Consider the following 23,080-nt stretch of genomic DNA (forward strand, 5'->3'; position numbering starts at 1 on the left):
TAGAGCAATTTCATAACAAGACACCTTATTTCACCTATTTATAACGAACGCTGCGGAGCAGCGCGGGTCCTCTTAATTATTATTATTCTCCTTTCTTTCCTCATATTTAATTTAAAACTTACGTATGGTTCTGACACGATATAAAATAAATTCCCCTTTCATTCAATTTTCAGTAGGCTGTCATCCGATTTGGTGTGAAACGTATAGTACCGCACAAGACCACGGCAGCGTATTAAAGCTAACAAAACGTGTTTTCGCGACTTCCACGCTTGTGGTATGTAATCTGCGACTTCACCATCCTCGCTGTGCGCCACTCTTTTGTTACCCAGTCTAGGTTCATGCTCACGGTTACTTCGGCGCGTGGTGTGTCACTGAAAGCAGCCGTGTCTGAGCCGGAGCCGTGCAGTACGTTCTGTACGTTCGTGCACGTAGTGTGGTGTGGTAGTGTAGCGAGTGTATGTGGAGAACAGAATTTGTCAGATTGCTCCCTTTTTTTTTCCGAGACTTGTTCGAGTGAATTTAGGGTGTTCTATATATTTTCGAATGCATCCACAACAAATTCGTTGCGATTAGTAGGGGTTTGTGCTCTCCTTATGTTGAGAGAACCTGGGAATACAACGAATCGTTCGCAGAATAATACAGCTTGCCTCGATTTCACTGTGAGTATTACTAATTTTCAGTTAGATTGAAAGTATGTTTCACCTATTTGGACTCCTATGTTGCGTGTCATTGGGTTTTATTTTGCACTCTGGTACCGGTAGAGGGTTGATACCGAACCTAACCAGAATGTCAACTCAAATTTAATTCTGTGAGAATTATGTTAATGCAAAGTTTTGTGTGTTACATGTTCCGTTGAACGATATTAAAGAAAATATTCTTGCCTTGGATGTCACGTCTCCGGTTATTTTGTGGGAGAAATGTTGCAGTTTCTTAAGAGGGTGTAACTGCTAATTCCAATAGTTCGTTGGCCCACAATAATTTCTGTTTATTATTATTATCATCATCATTATTATTATTCGTTCTGCTTGGTTTAGACTATGTACCTGTGAACTTACCAGCATCTCTTCTATTTATATTATTCTTTCTAACCTGTACTCATTGGTCACACAACACTTCAGTGATAGTCCTGGAAGATGATTTTGATTACCTCTTTTTGTACTTATAGTTCTTCTTGGGCTTAAGTATTTGTCATTGGCTACCTGTCTAGCCTAATTAGGTCACCTTGGCTAGAATTTTGCAATTGTTAGTTTAAACTGAAATAAAGTTAATGTAGGAATTATTTTTGGTGATTGTATTAAGTGAGGTGTCTGACTTTTGCACTCCTGACATTCCTTAAATGCAAATATAAGGTAAGGTTCTCCCCGCCCCCCTCCCCCTTTTATTAATTTTATTGAACCATAGAAGACTGAAATTAAGAGTCGGAGAGAAAAAATTAAAATGTAATGTAGGCCTAATGTGGCCTTTTGTGACATTGCTTCCTGTAAATGTGAGGACTAGGAGCTTTTGCTTACACCAGATATTTACAAACTAATTGACTCATTGTTGACACATGCAATTCTCTCATACTGACTGCTGTATACTGTGGTACACTTCTGCGGCATTGCTACATGTCACATGCTTGTCTATGTTTCAAAGGAAAGTGTGGCAAATTGGATCAAATTAGGTAGGCCTGGTATTTTTACAGAATTGCCTTGATCGATTACATTCAGTTAGTGTGTTTGTAATTTTACTATCTGGAAATCTGCATCTTAATTTTGATGCAGCTGCTCTAACAGCATCATGAACTCAGCTCAAGCACTGATTTGTTGCTAAATATGCTACTAGGTTTCTATAAAAACCTGCAACTTTTTCAATGTTTTTTTTCTATCTTTACTGCTGACCTAAAGAGAAACCATACATGTTGTATGACAAGAACATGAAAACAGTCTGCATATACAGAAAGACAGAGAGCAATATTTTACCCACTCTCATAATTTTATTATGACAGATCGTTTTTATTTCACCCATTTTTCTGGACAGTGTTCTGGAATTGTATCTTGGACCTTATGATTAGTATACCAAATAATGTAAGCAGGTTTGCCCCTTTTGAATGTCTTTGAACTAAGTTAATGGAGGGTCAAACATAAATTTAGAATCTTACAGTTTTAGAGCAATGGCCTAAATGTTAAACAACGAAGCTAGCATGTATTTAACTGAACCACTTTGTTTAAAGATGGTTTTTAATTTCTTCTTTCAGTGTACCTTTATATTATAAAGTCCTCATAACTTATATACCTAAGGTTGTGATTGGCATTTTGATTTATTGTTATAGAAAAAAAACATTTTGGCTACAGGCCTACCTAAATGTCAAATATATAACGGTTTAAAGTAAGAATAAATGAGTGTCACGTATCTTCATGTGCAGTTGGACTATTTCAAAGTAATTCATGTTTTGAAGGAATTGTACTAACTAGTATAATGTCAGTTTTCTCTTGTTATTTATTACCCTTTTCTATTTCCTCTTAGCCTACTGTCACCAAAGGGTCCCAGGGGCTCGTAACTTGGGAGCGTGGGTTGGCGACCACAGGGCCCTTAGCTGAGTCCTGGCATTGCTTCCACTTGTGCCAGGCTCCTCACTTTCATCTATCCTATTCGACCTCCCTTGGTCAACTCTTGTTCTTTTCCGACCCCAACGGTATTAGAACATTTGAGGCCTCGGGGGTCTTTCATTTTCACGCCCTTGGACTAACATTTCTTTTGTCTTTCTTTGCCTGATACCTTCCTTTTTTTGAAAGGTCAGATCCCTTCCATTTTTTCCCCTCTGATTAGTGTTATATAGAGGAAGGTTGCCTAGTTGTACTTCCTCTTAAAACAGTCTCCACAACCTTTCAGCAAAGGTGTTGGTCCACGTTCGCTCACTCAGGAGAAAAAATATTGAGTTGTGACAGCTTATGTTCGCAGCTCACCTCAATTGGGGGTTGTGCCGAAAATGAGCTGCACCACCTGTGGACGAGGATACAAATTTACATGTATGAATACTATTACTGTAGTCATTATGATCGGCTTCAAGGTGTTTCTTGGATGTCTTCCACTTTCTCTGTCTCCTCAGTCAATAAATATGATATGGGCACACCTGCAGAAAAATAAATGAATAAATGGCCCCCTCAAAGAAATTGTATAAAACCTATTAGTATATGAAGGACTTGCTATAAGATTACAAACCTAATTAATGTATTAAGAGTTTATTTTGTCTTAACATTTTGAAACTTTACTCACATTCGATTTAAAGAAACTGGACCATGCAGCATACTCACTGGGTTGTAAGAACATTGGCGATTTCAGTGATATCCATGGAGAACATGTTCGGTATTGAGGAGGCTGAGTTCACATAGTCCATTGTAACATTTCATATGCATTTCGTTATAAGTTGAAAATGATCGTTTTCGCGGAAGAAACAGCAACAGGAATAATCTATATATTTAAAAAACTATGCTGATTTTTTGTTACAGCGTGTTTGAGAAAACTATTGGACCGATTGACATCGAAAGCATTCTGTCAAAGTTCTTGGTCTGTAGATTTGCAGAGTGTCCTTAAAAGCATAAACATTTCTTGCCTTATATTTTTAAATTGTTAAAGAAAATACAACACTGGTTGGCCAAAGCGCTCGCCAATATTTCAAGGCTACTTGCTGGTCAACTGCCGGCCATGTGCGTGACGGGAATTCTAAAGGTCGCGCACGCATGCGCCGTCTGACACTTTTTAGTGATAGATTTTTGTTCTGGTTTGAGGAGTAAGGAGGGAGCACTGCCGGTTCCGGTAATACTGCCAAGTGCATGAAAATGAAATCTGAATTGAATCTATAATATGATTGATCGATATGAATTTTCTAAATCTTTATTATCTTAAGCCAACAAATATGTCACACACACATTATATAACATTTCTCGACGCGGATCTTGTTCCTAGCATGAATTATATAGTTTGGCTTTGCTGTTTAAACAACAACAGTACGAGTACGTAAAGTGTACGCCAGATGTCGCACAGCGATGCATAAGCGATTCTTAGTTTGTTTCAAAGGTTGCCAGTACGAATCTCGAACATAACCGAGGTCGACCGATTTAGCACTAGGGTGTCCATCTATCACTAAAAGGTGCGCGTATGATACATAACTGAGCGCTCAGTCGTGAGTGGATTCGTGATTTGTCGAGAGTATTTAACGTACAGTTTTCGGGTTCGCTTAGCTGATTGGTGTCAGTCCCAATGAAAGCTGGAATTGTGTACATCATAAATATCTATGGCGCGACGTGTAGCCTAAATACATACAGTTATCATTTACTTTATCCCACTGTCGGCAGCTCTCAAAATGGTTTTCCGTGGTTTCCCATTTTCACACCAGGCAAATGATGGGGCTGTACCTTAATTAAGGCCACGGCCGCTTCCTTCCCACTCCTAATCCTTCCTGTCCCATCGTCGCCATAAGACCTACCTGTGTCGGTGCAACGTAAAGCAACTAGCAAAAAAAACTCATTTACTTTATTATTTGAAAGGATTGACTAATTTCCAGACAAACTTGGCTGCCAAAGGGACGAAGTTCCATGCGAAACAAAATAATTGAAAAGTAATACTTTAAATTAAACACACGACAATTTAACACTAAAGCTAGAAAATATTTCGTGAAAACCGAGCGAGTGGCTTTGCGGTTTGGGCCACGTAGCTGTCAACTTACATTCGGGAGAGAGTAGATTCGAGCCCCACTGCCGGAAAATCTGAAGGTGGTTTTCCGTGGTCCTGTTTTCACACCAGGCAAATGCTGGGGTCTGTACCTTAAGGCCACGGTCGCTTCCCTCCTACTGCTAGCCGTTTCCTACCCCATCGTCGCCATAGATCTACCTGTGTCGGTGCGACATAAAACAAATTGTAAAACAAAACAAAAAGATCGTAAAATATTCTTCGTCACAATAAAGACATCTACAAAAATTCACTTCGCACATGGTTAACCGGTAATAGGTACATATCCTAAAAGTAAACGTTCAAAAAAGTACCCAGACAGCATTGGAGCAATAAAGTTAATGTAGGATATGTTATCTGACCTATGTATAACGAATGCTGCGAAGTAGCACGGGTCCTCTAGTTATGTATTTTATAAAATTTGATATTTTGGTACCAGTTTTTACCGTTTCTTTAATAACAACTTGACGGAGCTAGTTAGCTGCAGTCGCTTAAGTGTGGCCAGTATCCAGTAATCGGGAGATAGTGGGTTCGAACCCCACTGTCGGCAGCCCTGAAGTTGGTTTTCCGTGGTTTCCCATTTTCACACCATGCAAATGCCGGGGCTGTACCTTAATTAAGGCCACGGCCGCTTCCTTCCAATTCCTATCCCATCGTCGCCATAAGATGTATGTGTCGGTGCGACGTAAAGCAAATAGCAAAAAAAAAATAATAATAATAACAACTTGGTGCACATATTACTGAGAGCCTGCCGTTCGTTCACGAGAGACAGCTGTCTTATAGACTCGAAATAATAGGCCTAACAATAATTTGAAGGCAGATGCAACCATCTGACAAGTATTCTACATACACACTGTGAAAGCAAACTTTTTGGACACGTTCTACAAACACCTTTCCCGTGCAGAGTGGCCTCGCTGTAATTCCAATCCGGGATTCTGTTCCTCGTGATCGTGAACAAGACTATGGTACTAACAAACCTAAGCATACTTTACTTCCATCGTTTTCTAGCGTATGGCTGCTTGTCTCTGGCATTCTAACCTTTACCTTTGAACACATGAGAACTGAGTGAACACACATTCACAAGACATTTGCCACTTCGTCTTTCTTATATCGATGGCTTTCTTTTATTATTTTATATTTACAATTTGCTTTACGTCGCACTGACACTTATGGTGACAATGGGAAAGTCCTAGGAGTGGGCGGAAATCGGCCGTGGTCTTAAGCCTATAATGCATAGTGATTCATACCGGTATATGAAATGTACCATTTTCTAGCTTGCTTACTGTAATTTTACGGTACACATGGTACATCTTCAACTGTACAGCATATACCTTGTTGTTGTTGTTGTTGTTGTTTTTTTTAACATAACAGACGACAAAACAGCCCTACAACCAAAGATATTCCTTCCACCCTGTCAACATCCACGTGCACCAACCACCGTTAATTTTACGTGGGCCCTCCACGTCACATTACCGCAGGCCTCAGGAGTACCTCTCGTTCAACCACAATGACATTACCGAACTACGACTTGCGCCTTGCAATACCAACCTGCCAAGTTGGAGTCAGAAGACCAGCGCCTCAACCGCCTGAGCCACTCAGCCCTGCAAATTTCGTGTTTTATGCCTTTTTACAACAGAGTATTTACATATGAATTTCGAAACAAAATGCTAATTAAACTTCACTTTGGGCTTGCCTTACTATAAATGCGTGTCTTGCATGATAAGACATACGAATCGATTTGCCGCACTCATTCGCCTTGAGGTACAGCCCCAGAATTTGCTTGGATTTCCTTTAAAACCTTGTATGTCCCGAAGCTCTTCCTACACATAATATTCCTTAAGGTTGGTCACGCCTCCCAGCGTTGCGTTCATTTTCCTATGCTGATTTGGAAAGGAAAATTAACCTTAAATACATTATAGGCCTCTATAGGAGTGCGTAAATTCACCATGCAAACAACATCCCTAAAATTCGGTATGGTAAGGTCGGGATTTTAACCTTGTATGCTTTATTCCTTTGGCTCGGGTACAGGGCAGTTGTGTTTATCTCAAACTACCACAGAAACACGCTGTAGTGCCGTAAATCATGTGAGACACAGTTCACACTCACGATCCCACTAGGAAGTGGGAAAAACTGCAGAAGAATAAGATCTAGCTTTAAGGGATTCTTTACACGGTCATGAATGTGTGACGACTATCCTCGAGACTTGGACTCGGATCATCCTCTCTCCAGGCGAATACGTTAACCGTTTCTGTGAGGACTTGGGAGAAACAGGCTCGGCTCTTTGATGTTGAAATGGTCTGTTCAAACTTCTGCTTGACAAGAACTGGATTGCAGTATATGTCGGCTGTCTTGGTCAACACTCCTCCGGCATACGGAGGACTCTGGTTGAAGTCCAGAGCGGAGTCTCATTTTCAGATCTTTCGTCTTATCTAATCTTCCTTCTCGCAAAGTATCCTAAATGTGAATGACTCACTGTGTGTGAGATCCTGCGTGCTGGTTTAGAATCTATCTTACTTCCCATTCTCACATCTGTTACGGGATACTAATTCTTGACGATCCGAGTTTTACTCCAGTGCAAGACTTGTTGTAAGGAGGAACCACCGACATTAAAACTCATTTTTTCCAAAATGTACACAATATGGATTACATTTTCCATAAATCTCGTTACCGGTAAGTCGTTATTCAACCCAGCTCCTCAATATCAATCGTCTGTTTTTGTAAGAGGCTTGGTTAAAGGTCGACGTTCAATATAGATAAGCGGCTTGACTCGTTATTAGATATACCAAATGCTGATTGTGGCAGTAGTCGTGAACACTTCGGTTTTATCTGTGGGTGAATTGGCCCATACCCGAAAATCATTCGTTGTCAGGAGAGAAATACTGTACTTGAAAAGAACATTATAATATTATCCTTGGAAATGTTCTGGAAAGTGGGCTTGTTTTGAGTAGTCTGGTGTTACAATTCGGTATAAGGTTGAAATATCTAAACCATGTGAGCATTTGTCTGTCTTAACTCTGGAATAGGTCAGCATGCTAAAGAACAGAGTTCGGATCTCCAAAAATGTTAATGATAATAATGCTATTGGTTTTACATCCCTATATCGACTTTTGCGGTTTTCAAGGACATTGAGGAAATTTAGCCCACAGGGGTTTTACCACGTAGCGGTAAATATATCTACCGAGACGAGGCGGTCTAGTTTAGCTGTTTCAGAGATCGGACTGATCCAGGATTTAACCCGCCTGCTTCGTTCAGAAAGCCAGCGCTCTGCTGTCTAAACCATTCAGCCTGGCTCCTCAAATATCACATTTACAGTTTTTGAATTTACATTTCATATTGTTTGGCCATTAATTATTTTTGTTTGATCTTTATGGAAGATTGTCTCGCGAGCCCTGAATACCTATTACGGACTTGATTAATTCCTTTTCATATTAGATGCAAAATGATTACTGTAATGTGCACAATGTCTTCTAATATGGGCTGGAACAAATTTGTTACTTTCAGCCGTGCGGTTAGGGGCGCGCAGCTGTGAGCTTGCACAAATACAGTAGATAATACGTGACACGGATTTCGCCTTGCTAAAATGGGAGACAATTCGACGGTGGCGCTCCTAGTGACTTGACCTGAACAAATCGCGCTAAATTCAAATATCAATGGAAATGTATATACGGAAATGGATAAATAAATTACGTCTAGAAAGAAAGTGGTATAGAGATATTAACTTCGAAGTTGCTAAAGCATTTCTGCATAAATGAATGAAGAATTATTTAAAAGGTTATTATTCAAAGATTGAAATGAGACACATAAACAAGATATGAAATGGGCTGCTGTGAAATGGCTTTATCTTTCATTTATGCATTACTTTTTTAGCTTTAGCATTCCTGCCTGAACTTTTACGGTTGGATTTGTCTTTTTTCTCATTTAAAAAACATTTTATCATCACATTAAGACACTTGTCAATAAAAATATCGGCACATTCCTTACACACATGATGCAATGAATTAACAATTAAAATCTGGACAATTTTCCTCTTAATATGAAGCCTACTAACAGAAAGAAAAATCAATAAAATCCCGGCTTTAATCTGAGAAGAGGGATAAAAGAAAGAAAAGTATGAAAATGTTGTCGATAGTGATGTTTTAAAGAATATTTACGTACAATTAGAGCAAAAATGTAACATACCCTTGGCTGTATTGTCGAGGATTTCTAAAGTCGCTGGCCTGGAAATGATCTGAACAGATCTTATAATTCTTATATAAGCGTAACATGCTTTCTTTCGTGTACACCTTATCCAAATCGCTTCTGTGACATTTCAAAACCCACAGATCACACCTACAACACCACATCGGTATTGAAGGTTAACTGCTGCACTATAGAATAAAATATGCGTATTACATTTTATACCAGTTAAAATATGGGTCGAGCTGGTCAGAAGATTATGAAGTACTATAAAAATCTGTCACTGGAAGAATATATGTGCAAACACAATATTACTTACATGTTCTTGTCACGAGGGAACCTGAAGAACGGCCGCGCATTTTTCTCTACTTCGTAATTACTGCAGCCAAACACAGCACATACCTTTCGCCTCATGTTGAGAGGAGATATCAAGGAATGACACACGCTACTATTTAATTACGTCAACTCACTGAAAACGCATAAATAACACCAAAAGCTTCCCACAAAAATACACGTGCTCTTATGAGAGAATCAGTACTGTTCAGGTCTATCCGCTAGAGTGAGCTCCAATAGCTGTCCCTCGATATCTCGCTCAGTGTCGCGTATTATCTCTACTGTATTTGGCTTGCATCCGCAAGATAGTGGGTTCGAACCCCACTGTCGGCAGCCCTGAAGATGGCTTACCATGGTTTCCCATTTTCACACTAGGCAATAGGTAATATCATTCCTTACACAGCCAGTCCCTTTCATGAATATTGCGGAAAATGTTTCTCATACGGTCGGTTGGTTCAAGCATCTCGGTGAGCTTGGTAGACTGATACGTAACAAGAACTTCTGGTTCATTGAGGAAAGCAAAGGGAAACCAACTCGCTTCTTATTTCCCTTGCACATCTCTTGAGTGACACCTAGACCATCTATGATTGCGGATGGTGGAGCTGTTTAGGATCCAACCAACCTTTGAGCTGAACATACTTTTTTTTTTTAAATGTACTTCACGTCGCACCGACACTGATAGGTCTTATGGTGACGATGGGATAGTAAAGGCCTAGGAGTGGGAAGGAAGCGACCTTTTCCTTAATTAAGGTACAGCCCCATCATTTGTCTAGTGTGAAAGTAGAAAACCACGGAGAAACATCTTCAGGGCTGCCGACAGTGGGGTTCGAACCCACTATCTCACGAATACAAGCTGATAGCTACATAACCCAAGTCGCGCGGTTACTTGGTGGCCCGAATACTCATCATACAATTATATTTAAGACTTCTTCAATCACATGTCATGGTTTTGATGCACTGTTCACTGTTTTGTAGTTTTGACGATAGACCATCACAATGATTGGTGTTTATTATGAGCAATTATAGAATTCGTTGATTAGAGATAGAACCAAGGAGGCTTTGCGAATATATTCCTGCGTGTACGTGGGGTTATGCCCTTTCTCCATTCACCATCCCTAAATTGTATCTACAGTTAGTGGAAAATAAATAAATAATAATAATAGACTAAAAATAGGGACAAATACTTGCAAGTCATATTTCTTGTAGCAGTAAGGACCCCCTCCATTGGCTCTCAACATAAGAACGTGCAATTGTAATCACGAGGTCTATTGAGTCCGGTATTGTTTCCAGTTACTTGTGGTATTCTCCTAACTTTCATCTTTTCTATCCGATCTTCGTTGGAGAACTCTTGTTCTTTTTCGACCTCTGCAGTACTAGGTTTACGAGGTGGTGGTGGTGGTGGTTATTGTTTTAAGAGGAAGTACAACAGGGCAACCATCCTCTATTAACATTAATCAGACGGAAAGAGTGGAAGGGGTCTGCCACTTAGAAAAAAGAAGGTATCGGGTGAAAGAAGACAAGGGTCGCGAACGGCGTGAAAATGAGACTCTTAGGCCTCGGCACCTAATACCGTCGGGGTCGGCAGAGCACAGGAATTGATCCAAGAAGGTCAGATAGCAAAAATGTAAGCGGGTAGACTGACCCGGGTTGAGAGCTCCTGGTCCCCCTTTTAGTCATCTCTTGCGACGGACAGGTGTTACCATAGATGCATTCTACCGCCTCCATCCACAGGGAAGTAACCACACTACCCGAAGCAGTTGTCTCAGCGGTAAGAGGGGAGGTTAGGACAGAAGGGAAAGAAGAAAGTAATGAAGAAAAGGAGCACAGCACCCTCTTGGGCAATTCGGGGGCCACCGTATTAGTCTGGCTCTACACCGAGTCCAATGCAGTCTGAGTGTCCCTTTGCTGGTACAGCCCTGGGGATCAACGAGCACACTGCTCCTCCCCTCCCGATTTCAAGGTGAAGGCGTCTTTAAAGAGGTTCTGTCTGAAAGGTCCCAGATAATCACCAATATACTCCTCCATATTAACACAGGTTATCTGGTGGATCTTATGCAGGCATTTTCTTGTGACTCTTAATTTAATTTAGCAAAGACTAGTTTTTGGGTACCCGTCGCTAACGCGTTAATTTTTGTAATTGCAGCAGTGCTATCATCTAGCGGAGATATATGGTAATAGAAGAGACGGAACACATTTATCGTATGATTTTTACATAATTATGAAGAACTACAGTCATTGAGAGATGACAGGAAGCACTATAGACAATATATACATCAATACGCATGGCAAGAAACAACACATGTCCAAACTATCCAGCCACTGTATCACAGAAAGGTTGTGACGTGAACAAGGTCCCATGGATCACCTTGTGTAGGGTCGCAGTCCGCACTCGCATGTGATGTGTTATATTGACTGGGAAGGAGCACCACAGTCACACTGGGGGGCCGGAAGTTTGCTCCATCTGAACAAGGGCGCTGCTCAGATTCCGGTATTTGTGCAGATCCTATTTAAAGCGGACGGTGTCCGCCTTGGAAGATGAAATCCTGGAACAGGGCTGTTTTTGGTGAGCAGAGGCCAAAGCAAATGGTCGGTGTTGGTAGTCCACTCCCCTTTCCATTCATTGAAGGGATTACATTGTTTCTTAGTTCCTGGGCAAAATCAGTAGGCGGATGTCTGGACTTCAGCCTACTCCTCTGAAGGTTAGGATGTCTTCGTGAATAGCGTTTATCTTGTCGTATTCCCTGACAAGAACAACTTTTCTCCGCAGGTGAGGTGGTATAATGTGGCGCGGATAGGAAGTCATTCAGTGGGAGTGGATGACTCCGCTAGTCTTTCACATGGTATTGTTGAGCTGGGTGTCAACTAGCTTCACGTGAGGGCTGTTTTATCCATACTGGAGAATAGCATTCATCGACAGATAAGACAAGATTCATAGCAGAGGTCCTTCGGATTTCTGCAGAGGCGCCCCACGATGTACCACAAAGTTTGTTGAGGATGTTGCGACGTTTTAGCTGCTGTATTCTCAAGGCGTTTCCTGAAAGGGTGCGATCCTAGGTTACTCCCAAATATTTAGGAAATACATTCGTGAGGATTGTTCCTTCAAAGGGTCCTTGAATTACATAGTTTGCCATCTTGTTCTTGAGATGTAAGCAATATATCTCGGTTTTAGTTGAACTTGGCTTAAGTCTCCACTTGAAGAACTAGCTTCCGAAGATGATCGGATCGTTTCCAAGCATTTTTCAGTTTCACTGATGCTGCTGTGCCTTGTAGCAGAAGTGATATCAGCATAGCAGAACTTCTTTGACCGAGTTTCCGGAGATCTGGTATGTATATATTAAAGAGGACAGGAGCCCGTACCGATCCTTGCGGAAGGCCATTGTTCAGTTTGCTTATTTGAGTTCCCATGATCACTTAGAATAGTCTATCACTGAGCATGTTCATGATAAACTTGACGGTGGTATTACAAAATTCACTCGGTGTAGTTCGTTTATTCCTAGCATTATGGCCAAGGTTAATTAGCTCAGCTTTTGTGTACTGTTCTTGACGGGTTAGTTTTTATAATTGCATTGGAGATACATGACAACAGATGATGCAGATAACACTTCAACTATTATAACAACCGTACTTCTTCAGTGGAATATTATTATTGGTACGTTGTTAGCGGCTTACACATCGTAGGCCGTCGAATTTTTCATTCGACTCGACAATTATTTTCCCTCTCCTGCCCCCTCCCCTCCGCAGTTCTTTGAGTAGTCTTCGCGTTTTTCTCCTCATTTCGATAGTCAACTTCATTATATTCGCCGTTGATAAAGGCTAATGTCCACGCTGTTTTACAGCTTACGAAAACAACCAGTTGCACATCAGCAACGAACACTATCGCCAGTAAGGGAACAAAATCATTTGCTGCAAATCATACTTGGGGTTAACTCTGATGATCGCCGGGGACCTGGAAGGAGGAGATTATCATAGCTGAACATCATCAAAGATTGGATAGGTGTTCGATCAGCAGAACTGATTTTTAGAACATTAGAACACCTGTAGGCAGATGTGAACTTGTCAAATTGGTAGTCAACATCAGGGAGACCTAATACGGTACAGGGAAGAAGACTAATATTTTCGAAGATATTTAAAAGTTTTGTGAAAAATGTAATAACCGCGAATACAGTAGAATCCCGTTAACTTGACATTCCGTACAACTTTATACCTGACGAGCGCTATATTTTCTTCTTTCTTTTAATCGCTAAATGATTTTCGCTGGTCGAACAGGAGTCTTTGAAATAAGGTGGTCTATTAATAGCTAGATTGTAATACTATAATTTCTAATGTCGCCTAAACGGTACAAACAGTATAGGTACATTATGGATATTATATTTCTTCGTCTCCTACGTGACGAAGCTGCACGAAGATGAAATGAGTGCGCGAGACCGCCACGCATTTTCCTACAAAGAACTGGTCATTTCTTCAGTATTGTATGTACATTTCTTTTTTAATGTTTAACCAATATTTTAGGGTATGTTGAACTATTCTATGCCCTGTATTGTGCTATAACTTTCATTAGAGTAATATGCAAACAAATATTTTGAGTTGTAAATAACCCACCTCATATTCCGTAAAACTCGACATTTCGGAATCTCGACACCCTCTCAGTCCACATTAGGTCGAGTTTGCGGGACTCCTCTGTATCTCCCTTTTTGTTCTTCGTATGGTACAGCTATATGAAACATAAAATATTGAGAATTCTGTTTGGCGCGACTTTTATTATGAACAGATTTTCGATAGGCTAACAGCTAATAATAATTATCGTCGTATGGCCTCGGCTACAGTGTGCAGGCATTTTAATTTAATGCCATCTGTCTGCCTGCTCGTCACTTTCGACGTTCCGTTTTTGCTCTAGGCAACTAGATGGCAGAGTAAACCAACTCTCTTTTGGGCGTCAGTGTCTGAGTTTTAGGCTGATGACACACGGAGCGGTTTTCGCCGAGTCGGCGCATGTTTCTGTTGTATCAGATGGGATGAAACAGACAGAGCGGTGCTCGCCGACAGGCGGCAGATTTGCCGACTCGGCCTGTCGTGTAGCTGGCGGTGCAGCGAGCGTTTTGAAGACTTTGTGCGCGCTCTAGCGCCATAGATTTAATACATTCAGCTGAATCACGGCCGACTTGATGCTTCGCTCTAGTCGGGCGTGGCTGAATTTACGCGGCGATTGCATCATTGGTAGGTATTCTTGTATTAGATATCATGAAGTATCTTTGAAATTCAATAATATACACGTAAAAGGACATATAGAGTAAGTAGACTTTTGGAATAAGAATAAGAGCAATCCTTTATTTTTCGGTAATTTTAGCTAGCTTCCTCACCTAACGTCACGCTCGCTAATGTGTTTTGTCCACTGCTTATAAGCAGTCATTTTAGATGCAGTTCGAGCAGGCAGTGGTTTCGTCACAGTCGGCAAAAACCGCTCTGTGTATCAATCACAGGCGGCGGCCGACGCGGCTGCCGACTCGGCAAAAACCGCTCCGTGTGTCATCAGCCTTAATGACATTTGTCAGTTGAATGCTAAATGTGTCACAGATCTTTTACATGCCGGCATCGTACGATATGGAGTAACGATTGGACTTTTTTCCGCCCTTCAAAAATCCCACTATTCCAGGTTTGAACAAGATATCTTTGATCCGGAGGGTGACACTCTACCACTGATCCACATAGGAAGTAGGCCTACAGCTAATAATAACGAAAATATTTACACTTTCGCACTTTGGTCCCATTATTATTCTACACCTCTTTACGCTAATAAAATACGCTATAGCCTATTGCACAACGCGACTATATCAGAATTTAAGCACCTAGCATCTATAAACTTGTTAAGCCATTTTCCATATGATGTAACAGAGACAGATAAAAATTGAACTGATCCTACTTTCGACTTGCGTATGCCTTACAGAGTTAAGAACAAAATAGCAGCATTTGAAGTGTACAGAAAAAAAAGTAATAATAATCGTATGGCCTCAGCTACCGTGTGCAGACATTTCGATTTGACGCCATATCGCTGTCTGCTCGTCAATTTCGACGTTCCGTTTTACTCTACGCCAGACTAGATGGCAGACCTAGTAAACCGAAACTTTCTTGGGTGTCTATGGCTGAGATTTAATTAATTTTGTTGGGTAAACACCAAATGTGTCGCCAGAGATCTTTTACATGCCGATATCGTACGACATGGAGTGTCGAATGAACTTCTCTCCGCCCTTCAAAAATCCGACTACCTCTGCTAGGTTTGAACCCGCTCTCTTGGGATCCGGGGGCCGACACTCTACCACTGATCCACAGAGGCAATTAAATTAATGGTATGGACTTGTTATTGCTTTGTGGGGCTTTATATCCTGGTTTTGTGCCCGTAAATGGTTTTAAGTCATTCTGAGATTTCTAACATGCCGTATCAAAAGGACTCTTAACTCGTAAGGTTTGGTTCTTTGCAGTATATATCCTGTTACTTTTTTAACAGTTTATATTCCATGAGTTGGATTGAGTTCAGCTGTACGTGAAGTTGTTACTTGTTAAGTAATTCTGACCTTTCCCTCTCGATTAATCGCGGTTCAATTCCTTGACGTGACATATCGTCGTATTAGCCTCCATTACTAGGTTGCTGCATACTGCGCGTCAGCCGTCGACCTCAATTCCTGTTGCTTTAGTGGTAACACCAGTTAGTAAGAAGAAATGTACCAGTATTACAGATTATTTGTAGTATATACATGAACGAGAAACATGTATCTTTGCTAGCAAAACAACAGAATTAAAGATAGTTCTTTAGGCCATTGTATTGCTTCATCCGTTGGTCTATGGAAGTTACTCATACTATCTGGATAGGCCAAAATTTGCAGTCATTCACGATGGGGAAAATAGTTTGTCGTAGGGCGGCACAATCACATACTGTTGTTGAAGCATACTTCCACTTGTGACGTGATGCCTTGCATCTTCATGGTTTGTCCATACTGGAATCCGCTGCCAAAGCGCTCATTGGAGATGATGTGCAGAGAAACGTCGGTGGCGACTGTCCAGCGACCTGTCCTTTCCTTTAAAGGGTCGAATTTGTTAGTGACACAGTTGGCAGCATCACCGAAGATGGATGACGTGTATACGGTCTTCTCAAATACCTGACATAACTGGAAGCCATTGAAATGGTATAGATTTTAGACGCATACTTGCATTCAACGTGTGACAGTGGTTTACAGGCGCTATTTCAGCACAAAAGGAAACCAGGCCTAAAGCAGAAAATCGTTAAGTCTTTGCTGTAATATATTTTCTGCCTATACCGTAGTCCCGCTGATATCACAGAGTACAAACGGAACAACAGAGGAGATAGTACTGATCCTTGAGATAAACCATTTTTGAGCTTCCTCTCCGTGGTTAAACCGTTCCCCATACCTAAACCTACACGGAATTTTCTTTCACTAAGCATATTATGATAACCTGAGCGATAATTGGAGACGGCACAATTCGCAGACGTGTGTCGTTCCATCCAGACTGTGCCATTTGCTGTAGTGAGATCAAACAAATGCAACTGATGTCCGGTGTTTTTTCTGAAATCATGCTTCAGTATGAGATGTAAGCGATAAGACTTGATCGCAGCAGCTGCGGCTGGGTTTGAAGCCGGCTTGGTGTCGTGGAATATGCTGTAAGATAAACATACTGATTCTCTTGTAGATGTCTTGAAATCAGGTGGAATCTCCATTCTGCAGAGGATCTGTACAGAACTGCGCCAGTCATAGTTTAGCACTCTCTCCCAAATGAAATAGAAATTCGGGATGAATTCCATCGAAACTAGAGTTTTATAGGGCTTAACATCTGTCAGAACTATATTAATGTCTTATCTGGTAAATTGTTAAGATTAGCTCGTTGTTTGTTGCGTTCTAGTTTCAAGACTAGAAGCTGTCGTCTTATATGCCTGCTATGCTTTTTATCCGCTGGCACTTGAGAATTTACCACAATATATGACGCTATTTGGTTAGGATTAACTTCAGTTTGTTGCTTTACCAACGCTGTGCTTTTTCAAAGTTTTTTTAGGAGACCCAATCAGTCAATACCGATCTGCATTTAGGGCAGTCGCCCAGGTGGTAGATTCCCTATCTGTTGTTTCCTAGCCTAGCCTTTCCTTAAATGATTTCAATGAAATTGGAAATTTATTTAATATATCCCTTGGTAAGTTATTCCAATCCCTAACTCCCCTTCCTATAAACGAATATTTGCCACAATTTGTCCTCTTGAATTCCAACTTTATCTTCATATTGTGATCTTTCCTACTTTTAAAGACACCACTCTAACGTATTATTCTACTAATGTCATTCCACGCCATCTCTTCGCTGACAGTTCGGAACATACCACTTAGTTGAGCAGCTCGTCTTCCTTCTCCCAAGTCTTCCCAGCCCAAACTTTGCAACATTTTTGTAACGCTACTCTTTTGTTGGAAATCACCCAGAACAAATCGAGCTGCTTTTCTTTGGATTTTTTCCAGTTCATGAATGAAGTAATCCTGGTGAGGGTCCCATAGATTGGAACCATACTCTAGTTGGGGTCTTACCAGAGACTTATATGCCCTCTCCTTTACATCCTTACTACAACCCCTAAATACTCTCATAGCCATGTGCCGAGATATGTACCCTTTATTTACAATCCCATTTATGTGATTACCCCAAGGGAGATATTTCCTTATATTAACACCTAGATACTTACAATGATCCCCAAAGGGAACATTCACCCCATCAACGCAATAATTAAAACAGACAAGATTTTTCCTATTTGTGAAACTCACAACCTGGCTTTTAACCCTTTTAATAAATTGAAAAATTAGTTGAATTATTTGTATGAATAGTATATACATATACCAAAAAATCTAAAGATGTTACAAACTTGAAAACTGGTATTTGGAATCTTCTTTAAAAATAAACAAACACGCATTTTTTGAGGGGGGGAATCAACTTGTTGGGGGGGGGGATGAAAACGGAGATGAATTCCTGTAACGAAGATACATATATCTCATAAACTGAAGATGTTACAGTAGTGATATTCGTATTTGGAAACTCTTTTAAGGAAACGAGTACTGTTTATTTCGGGAAAATTCACTTAAGTGGAGAGTGTGAAAGGAAATGGAAAAAATGAATCTATTTTTTTGGAGAAACTTATATCTCAAAATTGAATCACTATCTATCACTACTGATCTGCATTTAGGACAGTCGCCCAGGTGGCAGGTTACAGATGTGGAAATTGGTATTTGGAATCTCTTTGAAATTTTTTGGGTGGGGTGAAACCAACTTAACGGGCGGGGGTTGAGTAAAAACGGAGTTGGTCCACTTAAGGGGGGTGAATGAATTGAAAAATTAGTTGAATTCTTTGTATAAGGATACTTATATCTCAAAAACTAACGTTGTTAAAGACGTGAAAATTGGTATTTGGAATCTCCTTTAAAAATAAAGAAACACGCACTTTTTGGGAGGGGAGAATCAGCTTAAGGGGTAGGAAGGGGCGGATGAAAAAGGAGTTGAATTACCTTTATGTGGGTACTTACATATCAAAAAATGAAGATGTTACAGACTGAAAATTAGTATTTGGAATCTCCGTTAACAATAACGAAACACGCATTTGTTTTTCGGAAAATCGACATAACGGATGTGGGGTTGAAAATAAGCAAGTAAAGAGTTGAAATATGTTTATGAGGATACTTATATCTTAAAACTGATGATATTACAGACGTGAAAATTGGTAATTGGAATCTCCTTTAAAAATAAAGAAACATGTCTTAATTTTTTCGACTTGAGAGAAGACTGTTTCTCAAATGTACAGTTTTATGTCGCATGGTCGTCTTAGCCCCAAAAGGAAATAACACAAACATGGTTTACAAATAATTTTGGGGGTAAATGTAATTCAATTTTTGGGTGAGTTGTTATACTTAAGGAATTTTCAGATAATGTCTTAGTACGATGCCGAGGAACGATTACTTTGATCAAATTACGAAACCCACGCGAGCGAAGCCGCGGGTAATTGCTAGTATCTAATATAATAAGAAATAATGCCTTCCCAAAGCTTACATGCACTGCATGTCAAATTTACTGACTTGTGATTTTCAGTTTTATGTCTATCACCCTTTCCTTTATACACGGGGGCTACTATAGCAACTCTCCATTCATTTGGTATAGCCTCTTCATGCAAACAATCAAATAAGTACCGTACTTCAGATATGGTACTATATCCCAACCCATTGCCTTTAGTATATCCCCAGAAATCTTATGAATTCCAGCCGATTCCCTAGTTTCCAGCCTGCTATAATAGGTACTATCGTTTAGCGTTTGGTATTACGAAAGGCTGTCTGTATTTACACGAAAGATTTTTTAAACGTTACTCACCTCAAAGTCTGTACCCCAAAACCAGACGAATGTAACTTCAGTTATTACTTTATTATGTTTGTTAGTGATTCTGGTACATGTGTGATCTATTAGAGGCAATGAGTAGTAAATCCAAAGAACTTTAATAACTGTTCTAAAATCAAAAAGTAGCTACACTAATTCTTCATACAGGCATTGGTAGAGAATGCCAGTTAATTGTTTGGTCCTAAGATGTAAATACAAGGAAGCCGTAACTCCACATTCCTGTGAGCTACTTCCTTTGTTTCGCAGTATGGAACATTGTGGTGCAATTATAGGTAGCATTGTACTCTGCACACATTGTTGTTCAAACAGTGAAATAAGAAAGAAAATTAAGCGATGGTGTTATATCCTACCATTCGCTTCGAGAGAGACCTGCAGCAAGCCCAGGATATTAATCTGAAAAAACAAGCTATTTATACACAGTGTATGCTATATCTATCATCTAAGTGTAATATTGGTCAATGGATTGTCAGAGGCCTCCTGTTTGGATCCAGGGGTACCCTGCCGAAGAACACAATAACTGTCCTTCAAAATTTAAAAATTACTTTTTACGACATGACATTTGCATCATAAGAGATTCTCTGCAAATCATTCAGTTTCATTTATACTTTAAATTATGATTTCCAGAAAAGATATGATTTCATTATTATAATTACATACTGTAAATTATGTATTCCGGACCTTTATGGCCACCCTCACTGGAGGATTGATGATTTATGTTTTAATAAATCTTACTACTTTTTTTTTGCTAGGTGTTTTACGTCGCACCGACACAGATAGGTCGTACGGCGACGATGGGACAGGAAAGGGATAGGAGTGGGAAGGAAGCGGCCGTGGCCTTAATTAAGGTACAGCCCCAGCATTTGCCTGGTGTGAAAATGGGAAACCACGGAAAACCATGTTCAGGACTGCCGACAGTGGGGTTCGAACCTACTATCTCCCGAATACTGGATACTGGCCGCACTTAAGCGACTGCAGCTATCGAGCTCGGTCAAATCTTACTACTAGAGTACATTGTTGGCTTGTTATTTCTTGTGTCGATTCAAGACTTGATTATTTTGTTTCGAGGCTGAGATTGTGTTGTTAGAAGCAATATTTTGGTAGGTATAAAGCTAACAGCAGCAATTTTAAAAGTAGAGGGGAACGAATGGTAGTGATGGTTGATGTGGACAGTCAGAATGCTGAAGAAAATACAGTCAAGGAATGTATGTTCACAGAACTGAAGTTTAGTTTCAGTCCATTAATTTTCCTTTAATGGATTATTTTACAAATAGACTTTGTAATAGATCTAAACACAATAGTTTTGCTGATCCTCCTAATTAACATATTTCAGGAGGTAGATACTACTACTATGTGATAACATTGAATATTGTAATTTTATGACTATTCCGAATCGTATTATGCATTTTATAGGCGCTTGACCCACAATGGTGTCAGAACAATACTGAAGAACTCCCCATGCTTCTGAACTACGAAAAGTTTTCTGATTTTGAGGATTCATTATGTCCACATGAAATCCAAAACACCGGTATTCAGTTCTTCACACACAATCATTTCATTTCTACATTACTACTGCATCCTAAGTTTACTCCGATTTGTTTGCATATTAATATCTTGGTGTACCCATAACGTTCTTACCCGCCACCGATACACTTCCCTCAAAAACTAACTGAACAAACTATGAAGTATAGCGATCTAATTACATTCTTGCCATTCACACTACCTATTTTTACTGTGTGTAGTACCCATGAGGGGAAATGGTGTTGAAATGAATTTGTGCTGATGTCATCAGTCATCAGTGATCTGCATTTAGGACTGTTGCCCAGGTGGCAAGTTTTTTCTTTAATGATTTTAAAGCCCTTGGAAATTTATTGAATATTTCCCTTGATAAAATACCGTTCCGTGCAGCTGTGAGCTTGCATCCGCGAGTGGGTTCGAACCTTACTGTCGACATCACCGAAGAGGCGTACTAGGAAAATGAGGAGTGAGGTAGTTTCCCGTTGCTTTCCTCATCGTGCCAGAAGTTGCTATTGCATATCAGTCTGCCAAGCCCACTGAAATGCGTGCATCAACCGACCCTATGATTAATATTTTCACACAGTTCATAGCAGGGACTTAGGAATGGCATTACTAACATCGCTCGTACCTTAGTCACTTTCATATTGTCAAAGCCAATGATAAGATGACAGGGAAAACCGGAGTGCCCAGAGAACGCTTTGTCCAGCACAAATCTCACATGGAGTGACCGAGATTTGAACCACGGAACCCAGCGGTGAGAGGCCGGTGCGCTGCCATATTTGTATGACTATTTTTTTCTCTGGATTACTTTAGTCCAGTATTTTCTCCTTCATATATACTCTGCACGGCTCTACTTCTAAATTGACGTTTTGGCAGATTTTGGCTCCGCCTGGTGGTTATGCGCTGAAGCATAGCCATCCAACCAATCCCATGGTGCTATTCATATAGATTTATATCGGCAGAGCACGATCTCGAAACCTAGTTGCCAACTCTAATATTTACATTCACCACGTGGTTAACCTATCTCCCTCAGCGTCTATGGTATTCGGTACGGTTCACGATCTTTTGCATTTTCCTTCAGTAATTAGTGTGTTTTTCATATTGTTGCAGGTTCTAGTGACTCTGAGATCAGTGGAGTGTTCCCTTTGTAGGTCATAACCTCCTTCCTCTGCCAGCCATTAGCGGAGAGCGATGTGTTATTTCCTCATTCTCTTATATTCTTACTAATATTCTCTTATTAGTGTCAGATGTTGTTAGTAAGTGTAGTTTTTGTGAATTTGTTTTCAATCCATATTCGTTAGTTTTTCTGAGTGCTGTATTACATTTTACAAGGGCTGTTTACAGCGATCGTAGAGTGTTAGCGCGCTGGCAACAGAGGAAAGGCGATGCTCGTTTGTTTTGCGAAACTTCAATTTAGAAGTAAGGCCGTGTGGAGTATAGACTTAAGTGACAACAAAGTCAGTGCAATTCTTGTTTTTTGAAACTTAGAAAATGGAGCCATTATCACGCTTGTTTTCAGTGCAGAGCGAGCCAGCCTACTACAAATCGGGCCCAGCAGATTGTGCCGTATGGAGATCAGCACCCGATTTACCGCGCCAACTACCCATCAGATTGTGTTGTGTGTACATGCCTTATTAAGACACGAGATTTGGCGCATATGATAGCGGCCAGATTGCTCGTGCCATACCTGAGGGCTATTTATATTCTATCTCCGAAGTCGTGCAGACAATGGGCTTTTCATGGGCCACCGTGTCCAGAGTACGCAGAAGTGTGAGCAGCCATACCATCCAGGACAACCTCCTCGCAATGAAATACAGAAGCCGTGCTCACCGCACGACACAAGGTACGACGGACACTGGCACAGGACCACCAGTGACCTCTCATTGCTGCAAAAAATGAGTCGTGGCACCAGCTCCGATGACACGGTACGAGTG

The 23,080-nt window shown here is 40.5% G+C and overlaps 1 protein-coding gene across 3 annotated transcripts in view; it reads left to right on the forward strand.

Moving 5' to 3' along the window:
- Window positions 1–312: 312 nt before the first annotated feature.
- whd (carnitine O-palmitoyltransferase whd) overlaps window positions 313–23,080 on the forward strand; it is a 255,534-nt gene continuing 232,766 nt past the window's right edge. For 2 of the 3 annotated variants that reach the window (XM_067135789.2, XM_068225122.1), the window contains exon 1: window positions 314–659. The gene's annotated coding sequence lies outside the window, so the exon portion shown is untranslated. Of the gene's footprint in view, window positions 660–23,080 lie in introns of all 3 variants that reach the window. The other variant, XM_068225121.1, reaches the window with a different exon arrangement.

Source organism: Anabrus simplex, chromosome 1 (assembly GCF_040414725.1).
Source record: "Anabrus simplex isolate iqAnaSimp1 chromosome 1, ASM4041472v1, whole genome shotgun sequence".
Taxonomy (NCBI): domain Eukaryota; kingdom Metazoa; phylum Arthropoda; class Insecta; order Orthoptera; family Tettigoniidae; genus Anabrus; species Anabrus simplex.